Here is a 13,268-nt window from a genome sequence, read left to right as displayed (position 1 = left end):
TCTACGGTTCTTTAACATCTAATCATCAAAATCGCTCATAAACCTTAATCCTCTTAATCTCACAAACTCTCCCCAACTTGTTAGATGTAATCTAATGATTTAACAACTTAATATTAATACAAGATAGTCTCACCCTCACCTTAGATTAATCCCTGAATCAGCAGCAGCGTTCTTCTTTCCTAAGGTCTTCTCCTCTTCTCTTGACTTTTCTCTTCTCTTCTCTTCTTTCTTGTTCTCCTCTTTTCCAAAAAGCGGTTTAAGGTAAACTCTTTCTAACCTTAGCTTCTCTATTTATAATACTAAAATATTCTTCCCAAATCTATTTAGGCCCAACAACTTATTCTTCTTTCTATTCTAACCCCCAATTTCACTCACACTAATAATTCTCATATTCTAAATAATAGAATAATGCCACATAATAAAATACTAACACCTTATATAAATAATTAAATCACAAAAATAAATTCTAACTTGATAAAAAATAATTAAATGAAAGGAGGGCGTTACAATTCCTTAACACGGATTTTTTGTCTTTCACAAAGCATGTCAGCCCATTTGTTAGATCCCGCAACAACATTTGTTAAAGTAGATACTTTTCTAAAAAGAGAGTTAACTTGTAGGTGATTTATGGAAATAGCAATCTATGCAAGTTAATATTTATGAGCAAAACAGTGTACATAAAATGCATACGAACTTTCCCTTAAGATCAAACTTTTGAGACCATAAAATTTTCCTTGCATGTTGCTAGCCCCATCATAGCATTGTCCACGAATTCTTGAAGTAGTAAGACTATGCTTGCAAAATAGATCATCTATGGCAATTTTTAATGAGATGGTTGTTGTAGTTGTAAATTGAACAATGCCTAAAAATCGCTCAACAATACTCCATATTTGTTAACATAGCTTATAACAACAACTATTTGCTTCTTGTCAGATACGTCTCTCGATTCATCAACAAGAATATCAAACAATTCATCTCCTAGATCCTCAATAATAACTTTAGTGGTTTCCACGACGACGACATTAATAATTTCCTTTTGAATAGACAAACACGTTATTTTATCATTTTCAAGAGTATTTTATAATTCAACTCACTTCACCTTCTTTTTTCTATTAGCAAACCATCTAAGCATTTCAAGGAAGTATCCTTGATTAGAAGATTCTATTGGTTCATCACGACCACGAAAAGGGAATCATCGCTTCAATAGAAGTCGAATGCAATCAAGTGAGGCCGTCAACCACATTCGATACAAGTTACGAGTTGATGACGTAGCTGTTAAATGACCACGTGGTACAGATACTTGTAAGATGGATAGTGACACATCATAGTGGGTATTAGCCCATAATTCCAAGGGGGGTATTTGTCCATTTTTTTAATTCACCATTTTTTTTATGAAATCAGATTTTACAACTAATACTTTTTCCCTACCATATAACTTTACTTCATGGAAAGAGTATGTATGCATTTTCAGTCTAAAATGATTATGTATTTTCTTTCTTTTGAACAAAAAGTATGTATGCATTGTATAAAGTGATTATATATTGATGACATCTTGTCATTACGTAATTTTATATGTATTTTCATCACAAAAAGGAGTTCACAAGAAGACTTAAGCAGCAAAAAGAGCAGAAAAACTGAAGAAAACGCAAAGAAGAAAAACGTGTCACGATTTATCAAAAACGTGACACGATTTGGGAAGCACAAGAAGTTTTGATTCGACATTATGAAAACGTGTCACGATTGGTAAAACGTGACACGATTTGGTGAAACCCTAATTTAGTTTCTTGCTCCATAAGGTAAAAACGTGTCACGATTCACTTAAAACGTGACACGATTTAGGCGATATTCTGTGCCTATTTAAGCTGAAGTCTATTCCAAAAACAAGGGTTACAAATTCTAGAGAGCAAAGTGCGATTTTGTGACTGCAAGGAAGCCAAGGAGGACGATTTCTTCATCTTCCAACCACTTTGTGTATGTTTTATTACCTCTAATGAATATGTTATTTGTAAACACTATTATGAGTAGCTAAATCCATTAGAGGTTAGGTCTGAGATGATTCGTTGTAACCCTAATTGAGATATTATGTTGTGAAACTCTATTTATTGTGAATGATATTCTAGTCTTTATTCAATTCAATTGTTCTTAATGCTTTTTATTTCCTGATCAAATATAAATATGATTTAGTGAGAATGAATGACTACTGACCATAGCTTTCTACTTCAACCTATTGAATTGTTCTAATAAACATGGTTAGTCTAGGAATGGATAATCGTTTATTAGTGATATTAGGTTAACGTGCTTTAAACCTTCAAAGATTATTAGACCGCCTAAGGGATTAGGGGTTGTAGTTTAAGAAGAGGGTCCTAACTCAAGGGATTGATTAGGACTATTTTGTTAACTATCATGGGATTAGAAGATCATTCATACGAATAGGTGCAACATAACAATTAGGTGAACATCGATGATTCGAAAGACCTAAACTCATCACTCTCTTATTCTTGAAAACCAATTTATTTTCAGCAATTACTTTTATGCAATCAAACCAATCTACTGCCTAGTGGCAAATTAAAACAACTTTTACACATCCTAAAATACAACGTAGTTGAATTATTGAGATTAAAAACAGTCCTCGTGGGATCGATATTTTACTACTTAGATAGTATTTGGTGCACTTGCCAAAATTCTATCAAGTTTTTGGCACCGTTGTCGGGGACTGTTGATTTATTTCAACAAGGCAACTACGTTATAATTTAGGATTTCAGCAATTTAAATTTCTGTTTTTATTTTTAAATTTGCTGTTTCAGTATTCATTTGATTACTCTTTATCGTGTAGCGCTACTAAGTATTTTGCTGTTTATGCGAGGTAAACAGAGCTCTGACGACTTAGAGTACGATCTGAAAATTGAAAGAACTGCTAGAGCACTTCGGAAAGCTGTCCGGTTGCAACGGTTGTCTCATTCCGTTCCATCGGGTGTTCGAGAACAGATACCGGAGCCAATCTTTACTGAATCTGAAACAATCTCTTCTCCTAGACCTGCTATCATGGGAGAACCTGCACCAAGACCAAAGCTAGGAGACTATGGGTTAGCCACTCATCGCGGTCAACTGACCCGCACTTTTCAACCCGCTAACCCAGTTGCTTTTGACATCAAGACTACTGTTCTCAACGGTTTGAGAGACAGACAATTCGATGGCACCGAAGCCATGAGCCCACATGAACACTTAAGCCGCTTTGCTGAAACTTGTGAGTTTTGTGTACAACCAGCCACTGTGACCGATGCACAGGAGAAACTAAGGCTGTTTAGTTTCACCTTGACAGGAAGAGCGAAGGATTGGTTGTTAACAATACCCAATGGGGCTGTTCAAACTTGGGAGGAGCTAGAGCTTAAGTTCCTCGAGAAATATTTCCCTATGTCTAAGTATTGGGAAAAGAAGATGGAGATCTCTAACTTCAAGCAAGGGGAGAATGAGTCATTATATGATGCCTGGGAGCGATTCAACTTGCTTCTTATAAGGAGCGATGTCCAAACCACGAGTTCACCGAGAAACAATACCTCCAAATTTTCAATGAGGGGGTGACACCAAACACTAGAATGTTCTTAGATGCTTCCGCGGGAGGTAGTCTCAAGAGCAAAACTGATCATGAAGTCCAAGCTCTAATAGAAAACATGGCTGGCAATGAGTATCGTGCTGAAGCAAAAAAGAAAGAAAGAGTAGTGTTTGGGGTGAGTGAACAAACAGCAATTCTAGCTAACCAAGCAGCCATGAACAAACAAATCGAGGCTCTCACTAAGGAGTTTCAAGGGTTTACTTTGGCTCATAAGCAACAACAAGTGGCTGCAATCAAGTGCGACTTATGTGGTGAAGAACATCCAAATGGTGAGTGTGTTCCCGAAGGATCTAGTGAGGAAGCAAACTACATGGGGGGCTACCAAAGACAAAATCAGTACTATATTTCAGGTATCAACAAACACCCCAATTTGAGCTACTCAAATAACAATGTTTTGAACTCTCAAATGCTTACTCCTCCACAACAACAAAGAAAGCCTTCAGCTCTTGAGGAAACTATGATGAACTTTATGAAGATCACTCAAGGCAATTTTGAGGAGATGAAGAAGATTCAAGAGGCTGAAAGAAAGAACAACGAAGCCTCCAGGAAGATGCTTGAAACTCAACTTGGGCAATTAGCTAAGCAATTGGCTGAACAGAACAAAGGCGGATTCTCAAGTAATACTAAAGAAAATCCTAAGAACGAGTCTTGTAATGCTATAGAATTGAGAAGCAAAAAGGTTTTGACACCTTTAGTTCCAAAAGCTCCAAAGAAAGTTGATGAAGTAGTAGTAGAGGTGGAAAAAGATGGCGAAGTTGAAAAAGAAATTGAAAATGGTGTAGTTGAAAAGGAGAATGATCAAGGAGTAGTTGAAAATGAAAAGAAGAAAAAAATAGAGGGAGATAAAAGTGAGAAATTGATAGATGAAGACTCAATCTTGAGGAAGACCAAGAGCAAAATCTTGAAAGATGGAGATAAGCCACAAATTATTCCATCATATGTGAAGCTTCCCTACCCTCATCTAGAGAAGAAGAAAAAGAAGGAGGAAGGACAATTCAAGAAGTTCATGCAACTTATCTCACAACTTCAGGTGAATATTCCTTTCGGCGAAGCTCTTGATCAAATGCCTTTGTATGCCAAATTCATGAAAAATTTGTTAACAGGGAGAAGAAAGCCTAAAGATGATGAAAACATTTCTCTTTCCGAGAATTGTAGCGCCATTCTCCAAAAGAAGATACCACCTAAACTAAAAGATCCTGGTGCTTTTACTATCCCATGTTCAATTGGACTGATAAACGTCGGAAGAGCTTTATGTGATTTAGGGGAAAGTATCAACTTGATGCCCCTTTCAATGATGAAGAAGCTTGGATGTGGAGAGCCAAAGCCAACAAGAATGACCATTACTTTAGCTGATCGGTCAATCTCGTATCCTTTTGGTGTGCTTGAAGATGTGTTAGTGAAGGTGAATGATCTTGTATTTCCAGCAGACTTTGTGATCTTAGACATGGCTGAAGATGAAGATATGCCACTTATTTTAAGAAGACCCTTCCTTGCAACGGGTCGTGCCTTAATTGATGTTGAGATGGGAGAGCTAATGCTGAGGTTCCATAACGAGCAAGTAGTGTTCAATATCTTTGAAGCAATGAAACACCGAGAGGAAAATCCCAAGTGTTACCGAATTGATGTTGTTGAAGAAATAGTAGAAGAAAACTCTCATGAACCTCAACCACCACAAACTCTTAAAAGAGCAATTGTAAATTCTATAGAGAGTTGTGAGCCTGATGAAGATCTTGAAGTGAATGATTGTGTCAAGCAACTTGAGGCAAGCAAGCAAGAGTTAGGCCTGGTAAAAATTGAAAAATTAATCGGTAAAGACTTTACCGTGGCATCTACTTTGAGTGGAGAAGGAGAGAAAAATCCAGAGTTAAAAGAACTACCTTCTCACTTGAAGTATGTTTTTCTCACTAAAGATGCCTCTAAGCCAGCAATCATCAGCAACACTTTGATACCTTTAGAAGAAGAAAAATTGATGAGGGTGTTGAGGGACAATCAAGGAGCTTTGGGGTGGAATATTTCTGATTTGAAGGGTATTAGCCCAGCTTATTGCATGCACAAAATACACATGGAGGCTAAATACAAACCCGTTGTTCAACCTCAAAGAAGGCTCAACCCAACAATGAAGGAAGTGGTGAAGAAAGAGGTGCTTAAGTTACTAGAAGCAGGAATGATTTACCCTATCTCTGATAGCTCATGGGTAAGTCCGATTCACGTGGTACCGAAGAAAGGTGGAATGACGGTGGTGGCTAACGAAAAAAATGAATTAATACCCACCCGTACCGTCACTGGTTGGAGAATGTGTATAGACTACCAGAGATTGAATACCGCAACAAGGAAGGATCACTTCCCGTTACCATTCATGGACCAAATGATTGAGAGGTTGGCTGGCCAAGCCTTTTATTGCTTTTTGGATGGGTATTCGGGGTACAATCAGATTGCGGTAGCTCCAGAAGATCAAGAGAAGACAGCCTTCACTTGTCCATTTGGTATATTTGCTTATAGGAGGATGCCCTTTGGGCTGTGTAATGCACCGGCGACCTTTCAAAGGTGTATGCTCTCCATCTTCTCTGACATGATAGAGAAGAATATTGAGGTATTTATGGACGATTTTTCTGTGTTTGGTAAGTCTTTTGATCAATGCTTGTTTCACCTAGATGCTATCTTTAAACGATGCACCGAAACTAACCTTGTTTTAAACTGGGAAAAATGTCACTTTATGGTGACCGAAGGTATAGTTTTGGGGCATAAAATAAGTGCGATGGGCATAGAGGTGGACCAAGCCAAAATAGAGGTGATAGAGAAACTTCCTCTACCTGTTAATGTTAAGGGAGTAAGAAGTTTCTTGAGACATGCCGGTTTCTATCGGCGTTTCATAAAAGATTTTCAAAAATTTCCAAGCCCTTCTGTAACCTCTTGGTCAAAGAAACTGAATTTAATTTTGATGATGAATGTTTAAATGCTTTTTTTTTGATTAAAAACAAGTTGGTAACTGCACCAATAATCATTGCACCCGATTGGGACTTACCATTTGAACTTATGTGTAACGCAAGTGATTATGCTGTTGGTGCAGTCCTAGGCCTACGCAAGAACAAGTTTTTCCATGCAATTTACTATGCAAGCAAGGTTTTAAATGAGAATCAAATTAACTATTCCACAACTGAAAAAGAGTTGCTTGCGATAATTTTTGCATTGGAAAAGTTTCGTTCTTATCTAATAGGCTCCAAAGTCATTGTTTTTACAGATCATGCAGCTCTTAAATATCTCTTAACCAAAGGGGATTCGAAACCTCGGCTGTTGAGGTGGATCCTTTTGTTGCAAGAATTTGATCTTGAGATTCGTGACAAAAAGGGAGTAGAGAACGTAGTAGCTGATCACCTCTCAAGGCTGGAGAATGATGAGGTGGCAAAGAAAGAGAAGGCCATTGAGGCCGAGTTTCCAGATGAACAGCTGCTTGCTATTGGAGAGAGGCCTTGGTTTGCTGACATTGCAAACTTTAACGCCGGTAACATAGTTCCTGATGATATGACCTATCCTCAGAGGAAAAAGTTCTTTAGAGATGCAAACCACTACGTGTGGGATGACCCTTATCTGTTTAAATTAGGCACTGACGGTTTGATGAGACGCTGTGTTGCAGGTCAGGAAGCTCATAGTATCATATGGCATTGCCATAGCTCAGCTTATGGGGGCCATCATAGTGGAGAAAGAACCGCTGCGAAAATTTTGTAAAGTGGGTTCTGGTGGCCCACCCTTTTCAAGGATTGCCACGACTTTGTTGCACAGTGTGACAAATTCCAAAGGACAGGTAACATCTCTAAGAGGAATGAGATTCCCCTATCAGGAATCATCGAAGTTGAACCATTTGATTGTTGGGGCATCGACTTTATGGGACCTTTCCCTTCCTCTTACTCTTTTCTTCATATTCTTGTCTGTGTTGATTATGTCACAAAATGGGTTGAAGCGATACCATATGTTGCTAATGATGCCAAGACCGTTGTCAAGCAGAGGTTTCAAACCGTTAGCTAAAACAAATCTTAGAGAAAACAGTTGCGTCAAATAGGAAGGATTGGTCTAAAAAATTAGACGACGCACTGTGGGCATATAGAACTGCCTTTAAGACTCATCTAGGGCTCTCACCCTATCAGTTAGTCTATGGAAAGGCATGTCATCTTCCAGTTGAGCTAGAACATAAGGTATACTGGGCCATTAAGGCCTTAAATTTTGATCAAGAAGCCGCTGGTAAGAAGAGACTCTTGAAACTTAATGAACTTGAGGAGATGAAGCTTAGAGCATATGAAAATGCGCTCATTTATAAAGCCGGGACTAAAAGGTATCATGACAAAAACTTAGTGTCTAGGGATGTTAACTGTGGACAACTAGTGTTGTTGTATAATTCCAGGTTGAAGATGTTTCCTGGAAAGCTCAAGTCAAAGTGTTCTGGACAGTTCTTGGTGAAAAGTGTGTCACCACATGGAGCTGTTGAATTGATGACACCTGAAGGTGATCGAAGTTTCAAGGTGAATGGGCAAAGAGTTAAGCCATATCTTGGTGGCGACCTACCAAAAGCAAGGGTATGACTGATTTTGAATGATCCTTAGGGGTCATCAGAAGTCAAGCTAGTGACGGTAAAGAAGCGCTTGGTGGGAGGCAACCAGGTAGTATTTCTTTTTATTATTTTTATTGCTTTCAAATATTCAAAAATACAAAAAGATTTTAGCTGAAACAGACAGAGGAAGAAAAAAAATTGACCAGTACTGGCCAAATCGTGACACGTTTAGGGCAAAACGTGACACGATTTGCCTGCCCTCTGAAGCTCTTCAAAATATTTCTAAGTTGAAAATTGGGTGTCATTCGACATTGCTTAAAACGTGTCACGATACTGAAATCGTGACACGTTGGCCAAAACGTGACACGATTTCCGGGCAAGAAATTTTTCAAAAATGAGTAATCGTGACACGTTTCGCCCAAACGTGACACGATTTTTGCAGTTTCAAAAATTAAACTGTTACAAAACCAAATCGTGACACGTTTTTGGCCAAACGTGACACGATTTTCCCAGCCTATAAATAAACCCAACACGATTTTCATTCCATTCACTTCCAAAAGTAGCCAAACTCTGCCAAAATTTTCCCAGAACCCTAACCTACGATTTTCTAACCCTTTTCTACCAAAAATCTTCATCTTTTCATCTTCCAATCATCAAACCATCACCATCAACCTTCATAATCACCCACAAACAACCCAAATCCAACATATCCATCATGTCCATTCCAACCCTAACCCTAATATCCATTTTTCTCCAAACCCTAACCCTAACCATGGTGGAAACAAGGAACAAAGGCAAGTCCCAAGCCACATCCCAACCATCCAAAAAGGCCAAGATAGCCCCCAAACGCAAACAGCCCATTAAACCTAGCCCTAACACCACCCCACCACCATCTGTTAACCACCGGTTTTATAATACTGCTGCCCGAGACTGTTTTAAAGACATCCGTGGCTATCGGGTTATTCCCGAAAGAGGTTTTGATTTCACCAAACTCATCTCCAACCCCGAGTTCCACCAAGTTATCACTGAGAGAGGGTGGGAGTCCCTTGTGAGTATGATATTCGAGCAGGCCCACAAGTGTTATACCCTAATTTTGGACCTAAAAATACTTGCTCAAAATATTTTTTTCATCTTTGAGAGATTGCCAATTTGATATTGTATACCCTGATATTTCACTATGTTTTAGCTGCATGTTTTATTGCCTTTGTTTTGGAAAAATTTTCAACTGTAATTTTGTCTATGTTTTCTTGCATTTTTGAATCATCCAAAGGGTCTTTCTTGCATTCCAAGTTATTTGAAATTGTCTCTGATCAATCACATCTTTCTCTGCATTTATTTTCAATGTTATTGGCAAAAATTCATAAAAGGGGTATTTTAGTCATTTCCTGCATTCAAACTCATTTTAGTCCTTGAAAATTGTTTAAGTTTTTTCAATTGGTTTGTATATATCCTTGTTTCAATTCCATGTTAAAATCCATTTCTAAAAAATTACATTTGAGTTATTTTGAGTCAGTCTAGCCCCTAGGGGCATTTTAGTCATTTCCTGTGTTAAAATTTCTTTTAATCCCTAAAAATTGTCTCTGAGTCTTTTCAATCTGCTTGTATAAACTCTTGCTTTAATTCCCTGTTAAAAATCATTTTAAAATTGCATTTGAGTCATTTTGGGTCGTTTTAGTCCCTAGGGGCATTTTGGTCATTTCACATGAAATTTTGACAGAGAGAGGTTACTTTAAAGTACCTCATTTAGTAATTGGTTCATTTTAGTCCATTTTTTGTTTTTTATTGGTTTCACTTTACGTTATTTTCAAGTTACATTTTTTACCAATTTTATTTTAATTACATTTTAGTCCTTTTGTTATTTTGCACTTTAGTCCTTTTATTTCAGTTTTTTGCAGATTAGTCCAAAGGGAGTTAGTTACAGTCCCTATATACATGGCAGATTATGACAGGTCCAGAGTTCACAGTCATCATCTATAAAGGTCCAGTCACAGTCAAAGTCAAGGGAATTCAATCATTGGGCACAGATCACAAAAAGTCACAGAAAAACAGTTATACCATTTTCTCTCTCCATTTTCCAGATCGAAAGCCATGAGAGATTGAAGATCTTCATCTTCAACCTTTAGAACCTTCAAACCTTCAACTACAACATTTCCAGAAATTCATCCAGATTCATCAACTGTTTCACAAATTATCCCCTTAAAACCGAAATTCGCCAAGAAATCGAATTCCTCAAACCCTAACATTCAAAATCCGAATCAATCAACAACAACATCACAGCCAAAATTGGTATCTCAGATCGTTCGAACGCAAATAAAACTTCGGTGTAACGGATTGGAATCGAGAACGGAGGAGAAGAAAGGTGAAAAGATTCAGAATCGTTCAAGGGACAACATCACAAGCTTACTAGGAACTGAAACACGAACCGGACTGAGCAAGAGGATGGAACGGTTGCGATCTCAAGCAAGCTAAATCCACATTCGTGAATCAGCAACAGAGGTAACCGCTCCATCCTTTGTTTATTTCCTTTCGTTGTTTCGTAAATTTTTGGCCGATATAATTGTAGATCTAGTAGCGTCTGGTCTTTGTTTCAAGAATCCGAGTTCAGATTCGAAAAGTAGAGAGAAAGAGGATCCTAAAAAGCTAAAAAAAAAATAGATCGGAGACGAAGGAGCTTTCCGGCGCCGGAAACCACCACCGGTAACCGCGCCGGAGAATTACTTCTAGCCGGAAGGGATGAATATTCATCCTCTTCCTCTCTCCTTTTCCAGAAACATTGAAGGCTGGCAGAGAGCTTCTCTCTCTAAGTTGTAACCTTAGAGAGAGAAACGGTGTGTTGTTGTGAGGGTTTCCCCATGATTTTTGCTTATATATCTGCCTTATCAATCACACGCGCGCGCGTCTGTGTCGTACCATGCTCCTGTTTGATTGGAACCGTTAGATTTAGGACCCGATCCATCTGGATCAATCCTAGGGTCTCTGTTGATCTTCTCTGAAACTGGATTTCACTGCCTTGGGCTTAGACTTTTTCTGTGCGTTTTTGTTAATATTTTTGCTATTCGAACACTGTTTCTTGATATTTACACCACTGCTTGCAAAAAAAACTTTGTAAAAATCCTAGAAAATTTCCTATATGTTTTTAATGTGTTTCTTGGTATTTTTGTGAATGTTTTACGTATTAAAAATTGATAAAAGAAATATACTTGATATCACTTGTGATTTGTTTGTTTTTCTTGTGAATTTTTTTTTTTTTACTATGTTTTGATATGATATTTTGTCAAGTTGACATTAACATTTAATGTGCAATCTTGTGATATGTTTGTCTCTAATTTGGGTCCCTTTTTTCTGCTGTTTGTGAATGTAACTTGTTGATTTCTCGTGTTGCAAGTTATGTGGATATTGCTTGTGAAAGTTAAATGCCAAATATGTCTAAAGTATATCATGATTCTTGATTTGAATGTGTCCTTGTAATTCTCATATTATTGATTGTGGTAAAAAACCTTTGAGAATTGTCATGATAGGGGAATTATAGGTCATATAATTGCTTTGATGTTATGGTAAACTTTAGGCATATTTTGCTACTTTTAGGTTAAGAGTCTTGTTATCTTTTGTCAAGTTTTTTTTAGTGTTTCTTGTGCTTTTAAATTCCATTCTATCATGTCTTATGCTACTAACCACTTTACTTCATGTTTCATGCATTCCATAAGCGTCTCATCCTCCATCTTATATCCTTGGTCTTTATTTTCTTACACTTTAAAATTCATGCAAAAGTTAGAATGTAAAGCCTAGGGATTTTGTACTTTACTTTATGCTTTTAAATTCTCGCAAGACCATAGAATGTAAACTAGGGCATATGTAAAGGACAATGGACTCTAATGATGTACACCGACACAAGCACCGACACATGCACACACATCACATGGATACTTTAGATGTATGCCTAGGGAATGTATGCCTTAGATGTATGTTTAGGAGCTTTGAACTTAGACAAAAATTCTCTTTTCAAAAAAAATATGAACAATATCACTCAAATAATTTTCTAAATAAACTTTGGGATCAAAATCCCATTGAATTTTCCCTTTATTTTCTTAAACAAAAACCTTAATGAATTTTAATCATACTTAGACTTCCTTTGCAAAATAACTAATCTCACCTCACATTTTTCCAAATCTTATGCCCTTAAGGCCTCTCTCTCTTATTCTTCAAAATTCCATTTTCAAAATTAAAATCAATCAACAAAAACAAAAACATTTTGTGGAAGAGAACTACATGGAGTTTGATCCCTTAAAAGGGTATGTAGGAAAGAAGTCAAAACTTCTCCAAGTCCAATAAAACAAAATTCAAACATCTTCTTCTCCCTCCAATTCTTCACTTAGTAAACCCCCTTTAGGTGTAAATAACATTTTCAAATAGCATTTAAAAATAAAGCGCGCGCGTAGAAAGTAAAGACGATTCCTATAGGATATTATAGTTGCTATAGGTGCCTAACACCTTCCTATAGCAAAACCAACTCCCGGACCTCGATTCTCAAGGGTTTTTCTTATTTTTCCCTTCCCAAGAAAAAATGAGATATCAAAGGTTCAAAAGGTTCAAACTCAATCAATGTTTGACACCCGAAAACCAAGATAAAACAGCTGGCGACTCCGCTGGGGGGATTCGAGAGTTATGCCTAGTCTTTATGTCCACGCTTGCGCTTTCGTTTTTACTTGCTTCTTTTTGCTTTCCTATGTGAATAAATGTTTAAATTCTTGCAAATGTGTGGGGTGAGAATATCAAAAAATCCTACACCCGGGCTGAGTGAACTTAGGATTTAAGAGGGATATAATTGACAATTCATTCCGAGGGTTGCCTCGTGTATTGGATTATGCGATCAATCCCACATAGTTGAGGCATTTTGGGGGTGATGTTGTCGACGCGTGTTGTCGCGTTTAGGCACTTTACTTCTAATTGTTCTATGACGCTATGAACCGTAGATAACCAAACCCATCTATGGCCATCTTCTAGTTGGGAATTTTCTTAATGTACCTCTTCTTGGTACCCGGGGTGGAATCAACTATAACCCGGAGCTCGCCTTGCATCAATTTGGCTTCCCGATGAAAGAGAAGCCCATCTACCTCGCTA

At 37.6% G+C, this 13,268-nt stretch overlaps 1 pseudogene; it reads right to left on the bottom strand.

The window, feature by feature from the left end:
- Nucleotides 1-650: 650 nt before the first annotated feature.
- On the bottom strand, nucleotides 651-3,044 carry LOC146953622 (uncharacterized; annotated as a pseudogene).
- Between the last annotated feature and the right edge of the window lie 10,224 nt (nucleotides 3,045-13,268).

Source organism: Medicago sativa, chromosome 1 (genome assembly GCF_051527215.1).
Source record: "Medicago sativa cultivar Bolivia chromosome 1, Bolivia_mono, whole genome shotgun sequence".
In the NCBI taxonomy this organism is placed as follows: Eukaryota; Viridiplantae; Streptophyta; class Magnoliopsida; order Fabales; family Fabaceae; genus Medicago; species Medicago sativa.
This window is presented reverse-complemented; position numbering and strand designations above follow the sequence as displayed.